The 7,822-nt window shown below is 31.4% G+C and overlaps 1 long non-coding RNA gene across 1 annotated transcript; it reads right to left on the bottom strand.

Moving 5' to 3' along the window:
* Positions 1 to 2,170: 2,170 nt before the first annotated feature.
* On the bottom strand, positions 2,171 to 6,171 carry LOC129920070 (uncharacterized). Its single transcript, XR_008773181.1, has 3 exons — positions 5,964 to 6,171; positions 2,468 to 3,213; positions 2,171 to 2,409 (listed from the first exon to the last, which is right to left on the bottom strand). It is a non-coding gene; the product is annotated as an uncharacterized LOC129920070 (long non-coding RNA).
* Positions 6,172 to 7,822: the final 1,651 nt, after the last annotated feature.

Genomic DNA, 7,822 nt, shown 5'->3' with positions numbered 1-7,822 from the left:
AGATTTTCTAGGTAATTTAAGGAGAACATAATATATGGTAGTAAAAGATAAATTTTCCATCGTTTAAGCGATAAATCAAATTTTCTCACAAACTGACTTCAAACACAAAAAAAATATTTTGAACACAACGGAAACACCTACAATATTTGCAATACGTTTTTAAAAAGCTAGAATCTCATTTCAATCTATAAAATTCAAATCCAAGAAATTTAATCAAGAGTTTTTGAAATAATGGTCCTCAACTCAGAATTTTGAAAAAAAAACGTTATTAAAAAGGTAATATTTATTACAGTTAAAAACAAATTACTTCAATGTCATTGGATTTTTTGATAAAAACTGAATTTTTGAATTGAGATAGTTGATTTTCTCAAAGACTTTGGCAAATATGAACTTTAAACTTTTGCTTTTCAACAATAAGAGCTATTGAATGTAGAAAAAATAACTTTATATTTAAATGTTGAATTAAAAAAAAAAAAAGTTAATTCTTGTTTCAAAACTTCTATTAAAAAAAGTTCTTCGAAAATGAAATACTTTTTAATTTTTTTCATAAACTGTAATACATGTGTATATTTAATTTCCTTTTATAATTTCAAATCATAATAAATGTGGCCAGAAAAATAAAAAAAAATAAAGCATTTTATATTACGAAATAGTTTTAAAAAGGACATGTTAAAATTGACAAAGTGAAAAAATAATGAAAATTATTTTTATTTTTAAGCGGAGTGATTGAATATAATTCACTTAAACTTTTTAATTGAATCATGTTAAAATTGTTTCAATATTTTTTTTCAAAAATCTGAGTTTAATTAGCATTTTTTCAAAAACTCTATCCTCAATTTACTTAATTTTAATTTTACAAATATGAATAATTAAATAAAAGATAAAGAATTTTCTTATACTCATATATTATATGTTGTTTATTTAACAAACGTTTTCGGGAATTCTTCCCATCTTCAGGTTCAAGCAAATAATAAATATTTTAAATATTTTAAATTTAAATTTACATAAAAATCAATTTCTCAAATCTCTTAAATTTAAAAAATTACTTTAATTTTTTAAATTTAAGAGATTTGAGAAATTGATTTTTATGTAAATTTAAATTTAAAATATTTATTATTTGCTTGAACCTGAAGATGGGAAGAATTCCCGAAAACGTTTGTTAAATAAACAACATATAATATATGAGTATAAGAAAATTCTTTATCTTTTATTTAATTTAAAGACTCATATAGTTTCCAAAAAAAGTAATTTTTTACTTATTCAAATATGAATAAGCTTCTAGCTTTTAAAAAATGTATATTGAAATATTGTAGGTGTTGCCGTTGTCTTCAAAGTTTTTTTTTTGGGTTTGAAGTCAATTTGTGAGAAAATTGCATTTATCGCCAAAACGATGGAAGATTGTCCTTCACTCCCATATATTTGTTTTCCTTTAATTGCCTAGACAATCCTTTGGCATTAGTAAGTTTATGAAATTTAAACAAAATTTTTGTTTACAAAAATCTTCAATTAAATTTAAAAAATCAAAACGACAACAGCGGCAATTTTTAATCTATAGACTTAAAAGTATTTTTTATTACCGACGTTTGAAAAAAAAGATCATCAAAATCAGAGCTGTTCAGCTGGGTTCCCTTATATTGCCATTTTTTGAGCTTAAGTTTTTTTTTTTATTGAAAAATAAAATTCTATTGAAAAGCTTTTTCTGTCCGCCATTTTAGAGCCGCCAATTTGAATACTTTCCATACTATCTAATATCCTCTTGAAGTGTGCTGAAGAAATATTCTTGCCCATGAATTTTGACGTAAAAAAAGGATGAAAGACACCACTTTGAGCCAAGCGTAAGGAAGGTCAGTTTCGAATCGAGGATCAGAGAAAGGATCCGTAAAGAGAATAGATTTACTCCACATACGTAATGCAATTTTATCATTTGATTTTTTCCATGATATGCAAACTTGTTGGAATTGAATGTTCCTTTGGAGACGAAAAATTACTATTTCCAGAATCAATACTTAACTTAAATTTATGCATTGACAAGATGCCCAAGTCCTGCTCTATATAAAGAAAATGACGTCTTTAATAAAATCATTTACTTTCCTTTTAGATAAACTTCAAAAATATTTACCCACATTAACGTTCAATAACAAATTTTTAATACTAAATTCTCAATAATCCATTTACATTTACATTGAATTCAAGTAAATCCCATGTTTCACAATTTTATTGATCCTTATGAATTCTGTATACTATACGACGAGGAATAATTCTGTTTGGTTAAAGAGCCCACTAAAGATTTGTTCAATAAAAAATAAGTAATCCCATAGAACATCCTTACACACACACTAACACACATTGCACACACAACATCTTCTTTTATTAAATTCAATCCGAGAGTGCGATGCCCACGAAGGGATTCTATGAATTTTTAAAATGCAGATACAAGTTCAAAACATTTATATATACACTTCCATACCTTCATGTGCTTTCGATGACGGAAAGATATAGAGATGTTCCTACTCCTCTGTTGGTCAATGTTTGGATAGGAAGAAGGAGGTTGACCAGTTGGGAGGGTCTATACACACATAATAGCTAAGCCCGCTATATACCGCAAGAGAATGCATCGATATGCCACAAGGACTCTCTGCAAAGGACATTCGAAGTCAATGCACACAATAAAGCTTCAAGAGCACAGCATAAGCAGGAATCTGGTCGTCTTCTTTTTCTTCTTCATCTGGATGCTTCTGTCCTTGATGGGAAATATTCTGCAACAGCCAACTTTACAACGCTATACAATGCAAGAGACTTACATATTTACAACATCCGTTTGGATCGAAGCAAAATGTAATAACCTTAGAACATTGCGAAACACAAAAAGGACGCAAAGGAATGAAAATTGTTATATTAGATTACTTCATGGTCGAGTGACGATATCATCTTGGAGCGTAATATTTCCTTCTTCTTCGTCTTCTTCAAGGAATTCTCGTAACTATTGCTCATAGATACAACACAGTAGAGGTACTATACCAGACTTTGGCTACTCTTTGAACAAGCACTTCATTTATTGTTGTGCAGCAGTAGGATTTTGATAGATTGAATGTTCAATGATGGTTTGCTTTGGTATTGATGTGGAAGTAGAAGGCAGGATAGCTTCTTTGCGGCGCCCTTTTCTTCAATCATCACATATTGACAGGGTCGTAGACAATGATTTCTCTTGGAAGACTGAAATAAAGGATTAAAAGGAGACATTTTAAACTTTTGATAGAATCATGAAAAAATTCGGTATCTGAATATATGCATTTAGTACATAATTCGTTGGATATAATCAACTTCAATCTCATTACGGAAATGCAATTTTAACCTACTTTTTATATTCAATGGACGGGAAAGCTGATGATTATTCATCCTACATGTCATAGATATTACAAAAACAACAGAATATTGACAGCAGTGGTGATCAGAAGGGTGAAAGTAAAAACCTTAGAAAAATCTTGTGCTCATTGTGTCAAGACCATAGCTTCCACACCCTGGACCATTAGATTAGATTTTATTTGTTCTATTTATATTATTTTAATTACATGGCACGGCTTTGCCGTCTGCCTGATTGACAACTACTTCATATAATTAAGTTTAGTAATAACATTTTTAAGTTTCAATTTGCTTTTAAAATTATCATTTAAGATTCTGTTGTTGATAGATTACATAACTCGCAAAGAATGGGCAGATCATCACGGTGCGGTATGAAGTTAAGATTCAACATTTCCTTTCTCAGTCTAAACTTATATAATCTCTATAAGAAGCTTAAACGAAGCTTTACCGAAGCTTTACCGAAGCTCTACCGAAGCTGAGAAATTTTATTAATAGCTTTAAAATCTTTGAACAACAACAACATCTTGAAGGTTTTTTTATTAAGGAGCTTGTACAGCTCTTTAATAAAAGTCTTATCGAAATTATAGATACAAAAATAAAATTAAAAAAAAAACAAATTTTCTTTTTCAACTTGTTTTGATTTGATCATCATGAATTTTATCTTTTAATCTGAAATTATAATATATAACATTCCACCACTCTACCCACTCGGCCATCCTGGAATCTTCATTAATATAATCAAAACCTTTTTCACTTCAAATAGCAGAAATATCCAAGCTAGATTATTCAATGCCAAAACCAAAAAATTAATACAAAACTTGGTAGTTTCTTTTAAGCTTCTTTACCTGATTTTAAGGTCTTACCGAAGAAGTCGGTAGTAGTATTAGAATCTTGTTAGTCAAGTCTTTTCGAAGATTAAACTTCTTTTAACTTCTATAAGTTCACTAACCGAAGCTTTTTCGGTTAAGTTTCTGTAATGCCGATTTTTCAAGAGTTGATTTTTGCCGTGCGGCGAAGCTCGTGTAAACGTAAGCCGCAGGTGACTAAAGTCACAATCCCTATAGAAAAATCCTAGTCGACTTAAGCCGTGCTACATATCGTGCGGCTAAAATCTACTCGTAAAAAGTCGGCATAACAGTGTTTAAAGAACTTATTAGAAATTGTTAAACAAGTTCTAACTTTTATCAGAATTTTGTTTCTGAAGCAAGCTCTGTTAAAGCTATTTCCAGTGAAATTTCAATTTTCAGAAGCTGTAGTTTTTGTTGGGCAAAGAGCCAAGTTGACAAAAATATTTTATAATCATTGAAGAATCTATCAATTACAGATTGCTCTAGGATAGCTAAAGCATTATTGAGGAAATTCTAAGTTGCACGAATCGAAAAAAGTTTTTCAACAGAGGTAGCGAAAAACTGGAAGAATTGGATAGTATTCGATCGGCAAAATGTGGAAAAGGATAGTGATGATTCACCCCCTAGAAACTCCTTCCTAGCTACGGACATGCAAACTTTCTTCAATCTAGCCCTCAATATTATGAAATAGTGAAAACTGATAGAGCGTAAACGTTCCATGGTGATTCACATCCACATGACTATTAAGGACGAAGCGGCACGGCGCAGCAGCGGCGATTGATGGAGATGGGGGCCAATATATTCAATAGAAGTAGGGGAATTTCTACTTTCAAAACCGCCCCCACCATCTTTTGCTTGTTCTTAAAATCATGTACAACATGTACGCCGGAAATATTGAACTTGCAAAGTTGAATGGAATTCCACAAAAGAAATTCTATTCAACTGGGTGTTCTTAAAGTATGCATAATAATGGATTCGCTATGGAGAAACTTTTTCCAGGACATCTTCGCCATCACCATCGTTTCACATCACAACGCTCTCGCTCCATGTTGCTGGTGGTGCTGCTCCTGCTATAGCTGCTATTGTGAATGAACAACTTGTAAACAAGGGCGACATTTCTAGCTTTTCTATATCGAAGTCGTTGTCGTTCGTTGATGGAATGGGACAAAGGGCAAGAAGGTACATGATGATGATGGGGTAAGAGGTAGGTATAAAATCGAAATCCTTGCATGCCACTCCACTAGCTATACGCTAGCTACGGATCGAAGGAGCTGGGGTGTAGAATTTTTATAGCTTCAGCCATGTAGCCTTTTAATACGAAATTCCCATTTGGTATTTATGAACATAAAATCAATGTTCCATGGAAGTATATTATGGGCTTGGGCATTGCTTTTAAGCATATTCCCTTTACATGTCGAGTGTGTGCTCTCAAAAATATATACCAATACTACTTTGCTTGCAAATGGACCAAGGTAATGTGTGGCTCGAATTAATAGGCGCCAACGGATAGTTGCCTGGCCAAAATGACTAGACGATGAATTGAATACCTAATGTGGTTGTCCTGCAATGAAAAAGTGATTTTCTGTAATTCGATTCCACCTCCGATGATGATGTTGATGATGACGATATGGTGGCGGACGGTGGCGACACGGACGGACGATTTGAAAACCGACAGCGACGAGACACGACGACGGGATGTTTGAAAAAGTTCGACCATAAGAGCCAACTCCATCAGATGCTACTAGAAGTACCTACTTGATATTTGGCATCTTTTTGTTCCATCATCAGACTTCAGACATGTGGAATCCTGTCCAATAAATTGGATGTGAAAAAGAATTTTTGGCAGTCTTTCAAAAAATGCCAACATTTTATTGAATGCACTGTTGATCTGTATAGTTGGCTGCAATTTAATATGGTGTCGGGTGAAGCACTTTATACTCAGCAGCGCCCATTTGGGAACCACTTTGGCATCACACAGATAACGTCAATTTTTATGAAGTGCAAGTGCAAGGACTCTCTTGTCGCATGGATTTTTTTTTTTGTAGGTATTACTTTTTTTTCGTTTTGGTATTGTACTGCACATTTTAGTGGACTCGGGCAAGTGGAAAAATGAACTTGATTTGCTTTGGTTCATTGAAATGGAAAACGTTGGAAAAATTATGTGACATTTAAAGATTGTTGACAAATTCGAAAAGATGGAGAGCGTTCTTTTATTTCGATTTATTATTATATGTATAAGGATTTTCGGTTTGTATTTGACAGGTTCGAGGGAGAGATTGAAGTCAAGGAGGAAATATATTAGTTTACTTTGCGAAAAAAAAAACTTTTTCAAAAAATCAACACAGGAAGGATATTAAGGACATGAAGGATGTTTTTTTTTTGAGAGGAATGAAATTTGAAAAAAAAAAAAATCTAATCGATGTAATATTCATGATTTTTTTTATTGCATTGCTTTATTGGATGTTTTAGGAAATCCAGGATTAAAAAAAAGTTACTTCCAATATAATCAAAAAAAATGGTCAAGTGCTCAAAATATATGCTAAATTTTAGCTAACATACAAAATTCCATACAAAATCTTAGATCAAATGTATTTTCGAGAGGATTTTGTTTTGGAGCTGAAATTAAGCTGTAAATTTTTGGCAATACATTTTTTTAGAAAACAAATTTTCAGCTGTCAAACATTTAGCCTGCTCTGGGACCCGGTTTAACTTTTATCTTTAGAGTATAAATTGTTTGCAGAAGGATTAACGTAATTTTTTAATAAATAGTCAAAAACTGAAAATAAAATAAGAAAATTGGAAAAGTAATGCCGACTTTTCACGAGTCGATTTTAGATCACGAGAAAAATAAAACAGCTTTTATTGATGATGAAAAAAAATTTTAAGTGAATGTAAGCCCAAAAATAAAATTCGCAGGTCAACGCTTGATGGAAGTTTGTAAATTTTTAATATTTATAAATGTTTTAAACACCATTAATTCTTTTGTTCTGAAACTAAGAAAGTATTTATCCACTTCAAAAATGTATCCCAATTCTCACAGCTAAATAAAGTCCAAGATAAATTCTATATTCAACAGACATATGTAGATACAAATGTCAAAAACTTATCCTCGGCTAAAAATTTAACCAAATTCACACTCGGCCTAAAACTAAGACTTGAAAAATATGTCCCGTTTTCGAAAAATTTATATTTAAAAAGTACATAATGTATGTATATTAGGGTGGGTCAAAAAAATCGAAATTTTTTTTTTTTTTTGATTTGGTACTCCGAAAAATCGATTGCTAGACACCTCTAGAATATACACACCAAATATGAATGGGAAGGTCCTCCGCTTTTAAATTTTCCATTTTTGCATCAAGCTTCTACAAAAAAAAATTATTTTTTTTTATAAATCGACTTTTTTGCAAATTTCTGTAGGAAAAAAAACTTCATACTCTTTTTTCGTTTATCTAACCGTTTAGTAGATATTTGAGGTCCAAAAATCGCGAAAATCTTTAAAAATTCGTTTTTTGTTCTTAATTTTGTAACAAATTGAAAAATTATAATAATCGAACGCGCATGACATATTCGTGTAAGAAACAGATTGCTCCACAAAAAAGGTCTTAATAATTTTT

Source organism: Episyrphus balteatus, chromosome 4 (genome assembly GCF_945859705.1).
Source record: "Episyrphus balteatus chromosome 4, idEpiBalt1.1, whole genome shotgun sequence".
Taxonomy (NCBI): Eukaryota; Metazoa; Arthropoda; class Insecta; order Diptera; family Syrphidae; genus Episyrphus; species Episyrphus balteatus.
The sequence above is the reverse complement of the archived record's forward strand: the minus strand, read 5'-3'. Positions and strand labels throughout refer to the sequence as shown.